The sequence below is a fragment of the Cheilinus undulatus genome, linkage group 11 (assembly GCF_018320785.1).
Source record: "Cheilinus undulatus linkage group 11, ASM1832078v1, whole genome shotgun sequence".
Classification (NCBI taxonomy): Eukaryota; Metazoa; Chordata; class Actinopteri; order Labriformes; family Labridae; genus Cheilinus; species Cheilinus undulatus.
In genome coordinates, this window is record NC_054875.1 from 47,798,396 (window position 1) to 47,810,903 (window position 12,508).

Sequence of the window (12,508 nt, forward strand, 5' to 3'; positions counted from 1 at the left end):
ATATGAGTTTAAATTTAAAATAAAAAATTGAAAAAGCTCAAAATATGAGCTAATAGTGAAAACAATACATTAAAAAGGTCTAAATATGAGATAAAAAGTATAAATCATTAATTGAAAAGGTCAAAATATGAGACAAAAAGTTGAAATAATAAATATAAAATGTTCAAAACATGAAATAAAAGTCCAAATAATAGATTGAAGTCATAATTGTGCATTGCAAAATTGAAAATATGAAATGAACACACAAATTGATATTTTTTTAAATTTTCACATATTTATTTTTATCTAATTATTTTTACTCTTTTTGTCACATTTTTATGACTTGAGAATATTTCATATCATCAAGGTTAAGTTTACATTTTTATGCTGGAAGAAATCTGCAGACCTCATATTTTAGGGCCAGTTATAATAAGAATAAGATATCATCTTGCAAGCTGAGTGTAACTGTACCATGGGCCGGATTTGGCCCCCGGGCCTTGAGTTTGACACTTCTGCTCGAAGTTTATGACAATTGAAAAATCCAATACGACACCAAAACAGTTAAGAATGCAATAAAAGGATGCGATTGATCATCATAAAGACGGTTCACTGTATCACTGAATTACCTGGATTTGTTGAAAAAAAAATCTACATCTCATATTTCAGTGAAAAGTAACACATTTTGACAAAACAGTGGATGCTGAAAGAGAGAATGAAACTGAGTCAAGGCGGTCACTTATAATTTCTTTTTTGTCTTGAGCATGACTTTAAAATAATGAACAACACAATAGGGGGAAAGCCGCCAACATCCCCAGCTTCACCAACATTCCATCCTCTGCCTTTGACAATGATGTCATCCTTTAAAGTGTTTCCATTTAATTACCAGCCCATAGAAGCTGCTGAGGCCATTTTGCATCTTTTTCTCTCATATTTTTGTTGTCTTTTTAAATTACTTTGACCATGTTAATGCTAACTCAATAGAATTTCAAAGTAATATCAGACCCTGTGATGGGTCAATTATAATCTCTGTAGATGTTTTGTACCCACTTAGGCTGTTCGTGACCAAAAATGTCCCATTTAAACCCATTAAAAGCAACACTTTCATCCCCCGGGCATCGCAGGAAAAAAAAGACGTGCATTTTATGTTATTAGGCTTTCATTCTGGAGTCATTGCTTCAAATTTGCAGTTTTGCCTGTTCCTCATCAAATGTCAGACATTTTTCTATACTTGGCATGCAGGGGAAACTGCATGCATTTTTCTTAGTTTCCAATAGGGGCGCTATTTTAACAGTTTAATAAAATCTAAGCAAATAATAATGTTTAAAAATAAAACTTGGAGCTCATTATTAACATTAATTATTAATTATATTAGGCTGTGAAATTCACCTTCAAGGAAATTAGATTTGCATGTAGAGTTTAAAAAAATCTTCCAATTTTTTTTGTTTGAATTATAAACATCGGGGACTTTTGCACTTAAACTGGCTCTTAAAGGATTAAATTCCTCAAACTTGACTCATATTTGATATCTATGATCAGGTCTAGTCTCGATTTAAAAATTATTACAAAAAAAGTGGGAAAAAAAAATAATGTGCAGCATTTTACTGCTATCCATGTATGCTGTCCATTTTTGGCCCTGAACACTCTGAATGTAAGTATTTCTTTTACTCCATCTGAGGGCTCCGTAACCAATCAGTAACTCCAGTAGTGCTTAACTTTTAGTTCAATAAAAATCTCCAGAATCCTGACATTTCTCAGACAAATATAAGAGTACAGCATGAGAACATTTGAGTGTGACACCACAGAAACATGGCTGCCGTGTGAATCTGGTCTGTTTTGCTGACAGAGGCCGTTCATCCATGGGTTACTCATAAATCTAGTTATTTTGGATGCTCATGAACATGCTGGCTCAAACATTTACTACATGATGAACAACAAGTTAGTAAGATGAACCGGTGGAACGCTGTAGTGAGAGGAGCTTTTCAAAGCCAGCAGATCTTTGGCAGGAACAGCAGCAGGTCCGTGTTTAAGCTTTTTTTTATTGGACTTCAGCTGCAAACAAAGAGAATCTGGATGTGGATCGGGTCTTACCGGATGTTTCTGACTTGTCAGAGTCTAAACTTGTCTCTTCTAACGGTTCGAGGATTATAAAAATAACTAAAAATGGATGCTGGATTTGATCAAACTAACATTTCTGTCCGTGAGGATCTGCGGCTGAAGTCAGCGGATGTTCTGGACAGGAAAGAGCTGCATGACTCTGTTCACAGACTCCCAGTGACTGATGGGATTCTTCACACACCAGACGGCCTGTGAGAGCTCGGGAATATCACACATCCAGCGTGTTGCCTTGTGACAAAGTGACTCCATTTCCTTTTCTGGTTTTATTGACTTTGTTTCCGTCTCTGTGCCATCCAACGTCAATTATGAGGATTGAAAACTGCTGGCTGGACGCAAAGAGGACTTCATTTACCCCAGAGATAAAAATGTCTCCTTTCTTCTACTGAATCAGTGAGACTTAGACAAGGCGGTCACATTTCAGAGAGAAAATTCAGGTCGTTTTTTTCAGCAACACTTTATCAGTAAGGTTCACTAAAACTGGCGTGAAGGAGGAACTACCTGCTGGTTGACTAGGGAAGAACAAGTCACTACCTGCTGGTTAACTAGGGAAGGACAAGTCAATACCTGCAGGTTAACTAGGGAAGAACGTGTCACTACCTGCTGGTTGACTAGGGAAGAACAAGTCACTACCTGCTGGTTAACTAGGGAAGAACAAGTCACAACCTGCTGGTAAACTAGGGAAGAACAAGTCACAACCTGCTGGTTGACTAGGGAAGAACAAGTCACTCCCTGCTGATTGACTAGGGAAGAACATGTCACTACCTGCCTAACTAGAGAAGAACATGTCACTACCTGCTGGTTGACTAGGGAAGAAAAAGGTACTACCTGCTGGTTAACTAGGTAAGAACATGTCCCTACCTGCCTAACTAGGGAAGAACAAGTCACTACCTGCAGGTTGACTAGGTAAGATACATCACTACCTGCTGGTTGACTAGGGAGGAACAAGTCACTACCTGCAGGTTGACTAGGGAAGAACAAGTCACTACCTGCAGGTTGACTAGGGAAGAACAAGTCACTACCTGCTGGTTGACTAGGGAAGAACAAGTCACCACCTGCATGTTAACTCTGGAAGAACAAGTCCCTACCTGCTGGTTGACTAGGGAAGAACAAGTCACTACCTGCAGGTTGACTAGGGAAGAACAAGTCACTACCTGCTGGTTAACCAGGGCTTCTACCCTGTTCTGTTAGCATTAGCCATGTTAGCTCTTTCTGTCTGTAATGTTTACATTAGTGTGTCCGACATACTTATGTACTGCCTGCACTGAGTGACCCACTTCGTCCCGTTGACCCAAAAGAAAAGTTCTAAGACTCACGGTGTATTCTACAGTCCCAGGTAAGAGGAAGCCTGACCTGACATGTGTGCTAAGTATGCTAAATCAATTTAGCGCAGCCTACTTTAGAAACAGTTCGGAGACCATTCATCTGAGATGCCATATTTCTCCGAGAGGAATAGCTGCAATTTACTGGCACAATGTACTATTTCCAGTTTTAGATTTTTTTTTTAAATAAAACTTTAGTCTTAAACAAACAAAATGTGACAGTTACAGTTGATAAATAACAACATTGTTAACATTACAGACTAAAAACATCCCATAAATAAAACAGATAAAAGATCAGAGGTCAAATCTGAGATCAAATTATGTAAAGACTCGTTTTGGAAGTAGTTGCATGAATGGTGGCTTGCCTCAGCCTTGTAAAGGTAATTTAACGTATGTAGGCTACGTAGATATGTTTTCCATGTAACTAAATTAGCATTAAAGCTACTTTTGCTAAACCTCCTATTCTAAAACTTAACATTAATCAATCTAACACTAATCAAGTAGCTAGCGTGGCTATGTTAGCTTAAGCAATGTGAGCTTTTGCAGATGTGGCCAAAGCCAACATAGCTACATAGAAGATGTAGATAAGTAGCTGCTTTGTGAGCTTAGCTTTAGCCACATAGCTCTGTTAGGTATGTAGCTATGTTACCCATAGCTAAGTTAGCTTTAGCAACGTCAGCTTTTGCAAATGTATTTAAAGCTGTGTAGATAATGTAGACACAGAGCTGCTTTGTGAGTTAAGCCTTCCTAATGTTTGCAATGTAGCTCCTAAGCTACATAGCTACATTATTTATAGCTAAGTTAGCATTGGCAGCGTGAGCTTTAACAAACATAGCTAGAGCTAATTTTACTACACAGATAATGCAGATATGTGCCTGCTTTGTGGGGTTAGCTTTAGCTTTGATAGCTATGTTGCTCCATTAGCTATAAAGCTATGTTTTTAAAAGTTAAGTGAGCTTTGGCAAACATACCTAAAGCTAATTTAGAAATGTTGAATATGTAGATACATAGCTGCTTTGTGAGTTTAGCCCTCCTAATGTTTGCAACATAGCTCCTAAGCTACATTATCTATAGCTAAGTTAGCATTAGCAGTGTGAGCTCTAACAAACATGGCTAGAGCTAATTTTACTACACAGATAACGTAGATATGTGCCTGCTTTGTGGGGTTAGCTGAGTTAGCTTTAGCAAACATACCTAAAGCTAATTTAGCAAGGTTGATAATGTAGATACATAGCTGCTTTGTGAACTTAGCTTTAGCTTTGTTAGGTCTGTTAGCGCGGTTATCTGTAGCTAAGTGAGCTTTAAAAACTTGAGCAAAAGTAGTTAAACCTAATTAAGCTACATAGATAATGTAGCCTTGTGGGCTTAGGTTTAGCTTTGTTTGCTACATAGCTCTATTAGCTTAAGGAAATGTAGCTAAAGCTATTTCTCACTGTTTATCCACATCAGTCTAAGTATGAAACAGTTTGCCAAAATCTACAAATTTTCTCAATAGATACAAATAAAATGCATCAGCTTGGTCAGAGTAAAGGATCTGATTGGCTGAGAAGTATCATGTGATGATAACTACTAACTACTTCTGGTATTTCCTGACTCCTTCCCTGGTTATCTAACAGTTAGTTACTCATTCTGCCGCCGTAGTTCAGACGCCATTTTTTGTGAACCTTTCTGTAAAATGTTGCCGTTTCTTTCTTAAATGAGGGTAAACATAGTCCGGGTTTCACATATCAGCCGGGGACAATGGTGATTGGCCAATATGAGCGTTGTGTTTATCAGGGTCAGCTATAATAATCTTATTTTCTGTTATATAATCGAACGGTTCAATGCAACTTTGTTAATAATGAGAAAACTTGTGTTTATTTTCATATCCTGTTTAAATGTGGGGTTAGGACGTCTGTGTGAATGATGATATAACACTGATACTCAGCTGTGCGTAGTGTTTAGCCAAAGATATCGTGTCATTTTGGTTTGTGGACAGTCTCAAAAATGTTATTGTGTAAAAGTATATTTTAAAATCATTTCAGTTTTTGTTATATTTTATCCTTTATTTTGCCTCAAAAAGATTATTTCTGCTTTTCACCAACATCCTGCTATGCTAGTGTTTGTAGTAAGGTGTTATTCTACAGTCAACAGTTAGCATAAATGAGCTATTATCATAGCTAAGGATGGTTTCACATTAGCACCAAAATCACAAGCGTACCGTCCTCTGTCACCGTGCCTGACTCCAGCACGGTCCATGGGAGTTCTTTAAATTTCAGTCATGATTAGAACATTTTTTTCAACTAAAAATTTTTCCCCTTTGCTTCTGTCCTTTGTTGGAAACTTTTGGAGAAGTTGCCAACTACAGCCTACTTTTTGGAGCAATCGTGCCTAATGTGAAACGCCCTAAACCTAGCATGCTAACTCCTAATTAGCACAGAGTAAATGTGTCATGCTTTGAAAACACCAATAATCAAAGATGCTTGTCTTCAAAAAAACAAATTAAAAAAACATCTTACAATAATATAACTATGCTTATGCTGGTTATAGCATGTTAATATCAAAGCGTCTTGAACAAGGATTTATTGTTGCACAATCTATCGGCTCCCACCTGAGTGAAAAACAGCATCTGTGAAAAATACGACTGTATGAAGCAAGCAGCTAGCTAAAATCTCCTGACTCCTTTACATCTCTCTGAGGCTGAATGAAGGTCTTTAAACCCGTCTCACTGAAGAGGATTTTACAAAGGGAACTTGTTTTAGGACAATCAGAACTGTGACTTGACTTCTGAGATATTTGTTGTGATGTTGTACCTCCTTAAAGCTGTTTTATTTTTTTAAACATGAAGGTATTGTGCTCATTATGTTTGTTTTATCTGATTGATCAGTAGTTGAACAAAATGCTAATCAATCTCCAATCTGTTTTTTTTATGAGGAATTAGGACGTGGTTAGCCTAGCTTAGCATGAAGACTGGAGGGAGCCCAGATCTGTTAAAAGTTCCATTGCACACCGAGTCAGTTTTTCCTACAGAATTTTCAAATTTAAGAAAAATGATCTCATGTTGTTTTTATCATGTTTGCACACTGACACTGAAACATGCGACCTTCATTATTTTTTTCTCAACAGTTTCCGTTTTTGTGTTTTTTCAACACATTTTTTTTTACATGTCCTACAATCTTGGGGCATGAAAATCTCTGTCAGACAGACTTTAACCCCAATTCTGACATTGATCTCTAGATACTGATTTTAATCTTAGAATTCTGACTTTAATCTAATAATTCTGACTTTGATCTCAGAAATCTGACTTTAATATAATAATTCTGACTTTGATTTTATAATTCTGACTTTGATCTAATGATTCTGACTTTAACCTCAGAAATCTGAGTCAAATCTCAACATTCTGACTTTAATCTCAGAATTCCTGCTTTAATCTAATAATTCTGACTTTGATCTAATGATTCTGAGTTAAATCTCAGAAATCTGATTTAAATCTCAGAAACCTGAACTCGAATCTCAACATTCTGACTCTAATCTCACAATTCTAACTTTAATCTAATAATTCTGACTTCACACTTATAATTCGGACTTTAATCTAATATTTCTGACTTTGATTTAATGATTCAGACTTTGATCTTCGAAATCTGAATTTAATTTAATAATTCCAAATTTGATCTAATGATTCTGACTTTGATTTAATGATTCAGACTTTGATCTTCAAAATCTGAATTTAATTTAATAATTCCAACTTTGATCTAATGATTCTGACTTTCATCTAATAATTCAGGAATTGACTTTGATCTAATGATTCTGACTTTAATATAATAATTCTGACTTTGACTCTATAATTCTGACTTTGATCTAAGAATCTGGGCTTTGGAATTAAAAAGCTGACTTTATTCAATAATTCTGACTTTAGTCTTAAAATGTTGACAATAATGTTAGAATTTTGATTCTGAGCTCTGAGATCTGACTTTAAGAATTATGATTTTAATCTCATTATTCAGACTTTGATGTCATACTTCAGACATTTTTTTCAAAATTTGAAAAAAAAAAAAAAAGATCTTGGATAAGCAACAACAACAACAACAAAAATTAGTGGCCCTAATCCCCATGTGTACTTTTAGGAGAATAGACCAGGGTGTTCTGAGAGGAGTGAAAGAGCCACAGAATTATCTTCACTGTTCTTTTTTCTCTTTGCAGTTAAAACCCACTGGCCACATTCTCCAAATTTTTACTGTGAAGACAAATAAAAGCGTAGTAGACTCAGTGTGCAGGGTGTGAGTGTGTGACGATTTTTTTTATTGGACTACAGACCCAAAAAACACATCCAGAATAACAGACTCAGTGTGCAAAGACCTTAAAGCTATATCACATCTGAAATGCATTGAGTGACACTGTGAGACAACTATATGTTCAGAGAACAGACTAGAGTTCATTTTAAACTAACAGGTCTAGGGAGAGAACACCCTTACAGCTACTGCAAAAACAGTCGTAACAACTCAACCAGTCTCTGCAGTACTAAGCTAAGATAATCACATCCCTACCAGATATGACATGACAGTCACATCTTTGATTAAATCAACAAAGAATAGTAAATACATAATGTAGATGGATTATGTGAAAGACGATTAGGAAACTCTTTGGATGGGCTGGCTACACACTGCAGGATTTTAAAAATGAACATGTTTGAATGTTAAAAAACACAGACATACGAAACTTCTGTAACATTTTTCTCAAAATGCAAATGTGAGATGATTCGGCCAACAAATATGGAGGACGATAGAAACATATGCTTCTTCATCAGTGTCTCTTTTGGCCGGGGCACAGAGGCGTTTCTGCTCGCTGGCATGTTTGTGAGCTGTTAAAGTACGCAGCATGTAGCTGGTGATAATCATCGTCTGCTCGCTCTCATTGGCTGCTGTGGGTATTCTGTCAGAGCCTCCATGACCTGGAACCATTACTATAAAACATGTCTGATATTAGTGGTTCCAGATCCAGGTTCATGCTGAACATCAGGCCTAAAATGATCTTGTGTGTAGCCAGATGTAACTTCCATTTCAACTACTCTGTCTTAGAAATGCATTGGAAATATTCAAATATAACAAGTAAATGTTGAATAATTTGTTTTTATTTAGATCTGGTCCTGATTTGAACCTTCTGACGGTTACGTCGGGGCTGTGTGCAATAATCAAACAGGAAGCTTCTGGCTGACCTGCGGCGTGTGGGTCAGTGTTGGATTATTTTCTACTTTTTGTGTTTCCATGCACGCTGTGACCTCACAAATGTACATGAAACTTAAAACCATGATGTCTGAGAGAGAGACGTGATGGAAGACTTCACTGTCAGGAACGTGTGGAAAACGATGTCAGTAAACTGTGAAAATGCAAATATTCTTGTGGTGATTTCATCTTTCTGTGACTTTTATTGTTGTGTTTCCAATCCTGATCAAGATCAACATGTTTAAGATAACAGATTGAGCAGGAGCCAATCATAACCAGCCATCCATCAAACATTCATCCATCCATCCATCCATGCAACCATCCATCCATGCATCCGTCCATCCATCTATCCATGCAACCATCCATCCATCCATCCATCCGTGCATCCGTTCATGCAACCATCCATCCATCCGTGCATCCATCTATCCATCTATGCATCCATCCATCCATCTATTTATCCATGCATCCATCCATCTTCTTCAGGGTTAGATGTCAGTTCCAGCAGGTTACAAAAAAAAAATGAAGAAACAAAAATCTCCCCCCTTAGAGTGCAGGGGCTTTTGGTTAAAATGGTACCAGATCTCTGTTCTCTTTTCTTCTAATTCGTTTGTTCATTAATGTTCTTTAAATGCCACATTGTTTCCAGTAAATGACACGGGCTTAAAAAATTTTGGGGGCGTTTATTAGAAGTTGTACGGTAATGTCTGCTCTAAATGTTCATTCTGCTTCATGGACATTGACTGACAGCTCTCAGAGTCAGTAACTCTCCATTGACGGCCATGTTGCCTCTCCAGTCCTGCTCCATGACCGTTACTATAGCAACTGGTGTTTCCACGGCGGCTGCATGATGTCTCAGCTCTTGGCCTTGTCACCATGGTGATGTTTTGTGGAGGATGATGGGACTTATTTACAGCTGGCATGTCTGCTGTGCAGAGAGATGAGCAGTGTGATCACCTGGGCTGGCTGTGTGTGTTTTTTCCAGAACGTTCTGCTGAGGAATCCACAGATTTCTGCTCCAAAAGAGTTCATCCAGACATTGTTCAACTAAAGAAAAGATCATTTTTACTGCTACCATCAATGATGACTGTCTGCTGGTGTTCCTCTTTGTCTGACCTCAGGAATCTGACCGGGAACTACGTCATCATGAGCTGAGGCAGGGTGACCTCTGCTGGTCAGCATTGGGAATTACAGCGGAAGAGTATAATCTGACAGAGGGAGTTTGAAAAGCTGGATTTTAAGGGGAAAAAAATAAAAAACGTCACAAACAGAAAGGTTAGTGCTCTGAGGAGATAGAGGCAATGTTTTACCCAAACTTAAATCAAAGTCATGCCAGTATATTTTGCAGAAACAGTCACTTTTTAGGTTATTTATAGGGCTTCTTCCATACATCAAGTAATTTAAAGTGCTTTAAAGAGTTAAAAAGTACCTTTTATTCCAGCTCATTTTGAATTTGGTTGAAGCAACACATCTCAAAAAAGTAGGGACAGGGCAACAAAAGGCTGGAAAAGTAAGTGGTACTAATGAGGAACAGTTGGAGGAGCATTTTGCAACAGGTGAGTAACATGACTGGGTATAAAAAGAGCATTCAGAGAGACAGTCTCTCAGGAGTAAGGATAGGCAGAGGTTCACCAAAAACTGAGTATTTCAGACATGACCCTGTCCCTACTTTCTGAGATGTGTTGCTGCCATCAAATTCAAAATGAGCTAATATTTTTCATGAAATGCTAAAATGTCTCAGCTTTAACATTGATATGTAGTTGATGTATTATAGTCTTTTATGTACATTTTAGAGAGTGCCCCAACTTTTTTGGATTCGGGGTTGTATTTTTGTCATTGTGATTTGTATATAAAGTCTGACAGTTGTTGATAGTCCCAGCATCTTGTGCCTCCTGCTGCACGTGTTCAGAGCTGAAGTCTTCGTGGTTGGATGGCTGCAGAGAGTTTGAGTGTCAGCGATGATGAAGGAAGGTGTGAAGGTGGAGGAGTTATTCTGAGCGTCCACAGAGAAAGGAAAGGTCTGCTTTCTGTTTGCAGAGACGGAGAGAGCCGAGGAGGAGGAGGAGGAGGTGGAGGAGGAGGAGGAGAAAGTGTCCGTGTTGACTCATCAGAGGAAGAAATAGAAACAAAGGAAATGTCAGCATCTTTGTTTGAAGACGAAGGTGAAGCTCTGAAGGAGAGGAGTCAAAACATCCACAGAGAGAGCGAAGTCAAACTTCAAACCATCCGGTTCACTGTGGGGACACCAGGGATGGGGATTTATGACACCAATGGACACATTTGTACAAATTAATCTCCAGCAATCAGAAATATTTTCATTTATGTCAAAGATGTTTGACCCCCCGGCCTGGTGGATGTAAAACGGCCAGATTTAAGTAGTCAGAAGTGATAAACAAACTATGTGGACAAAAGTATTTGGTTCTGCAGAGCTCAGGGACTTCAAGCTTGGTACTATGATGAATGCCACATTTGGAATCAGACAGATGGGGAAGCTTCAACCCTGCTGGATATTCCACAGTCTACTGTCAGTGATATTATTAGAAAGTGGAAGAGTTTAGGAACAACAGCAACTCACCTAGTGGAAGAAGTGGAAGACCACAGAGCAGGATCAACGACTGCTAAGGCACATGGTGCGTAAAAGTCGACTGCCTTGTGCTGAAAAAAGCTTCATGTTTTAATGTGGGCCATATTTCTTCTTATCTCTAGAATTTGCTGCAGGCCAATCAAAAATGGCTAAGCCCATTTGGCCCCCGGGCCATAGTTTGGACACCCCTGGCTTAACCAAAGTGTGCTGAAGGGGTAATATAGATGAGATTAAAAAAATAATAATGCACTAATTTTGAGCCTTAATTAATCACGATTAATGTGATTAATCTTGGCAGCCGAAATTAAGAATCTATCCTCTTCTTCAGCACCGCTGGTTTTAGGTCAGAAAATGTTTTCAATTTAAAAGTATGACTAAAAACACCACGAAAATCGGATTTCTCCCAGTTCCCATGGTTAAATCCAGCTACTACTATTGTTTTTATCAGATGACAAAATTTCTCAATGCTCTTTTATCTTCTTTAACTAAAATGTAAAATGGCTCCATAAAAGATCAAACAAATAGAAGCAAATATAGAGAAATTCAGGATTTATAAAACATTTATTTCATAGAATATACTTGAAAATATACTCGTACAGAGCTCTAAGAATCGGTTCTGACATAAAACATTTTAAACAGAGACGGGCTGTAGCTTCACTAGAACACACCGTAACATCCCAGGAGTTTCAAACCAGTTTGTTTTTAGTGAAAATGCAGCAAACACGTGAAACCATAACGAGAAAACACAGCTCTTTAAAATCAAAGTACAAAATAAAATATTCTTTCATGTTTTAGTGCTACAGAGAAATGCCAAGCCACCAGCCCGTAGTCGATTGACAAGCCTGAGAGGAAAAAACTCTGAATAAACATTACAATAAAGGATTTCACTGAAGTCTGACCCCGTTTCTGTCCCACATGTCTAATAAATACTCCTACAGGGTTTCTCTTCTGGTTGGCGACACATGAGACGATTTTAGGACAATTTGCAAAAACATGATGCAAAAATACAAGTCCAATGTAAACAATGTAGGGTCATTTCCTGCAATTGCAGCTTTGAGAACCCTGGTTCCCAGCTGGTGGATCAGGACCCAAAAATGGGTTGCAAAGTCATTTTCAGTTGGGGCATAAAGTCTTTGATGTGCTTTTATTTTGAAGGATATGTCTCCTGTCACATCTTTTGTTCCTTCTCAAGTCCAAATTTCTGATTAAATATATCTGGTTATTATTGAAAACTGGCAGAAATTTGTGCTGTGATTCGTCATGAAATGGGTCCTGATGCTAAACCAGATGAAAACGACCGATTTAGACCATGTACA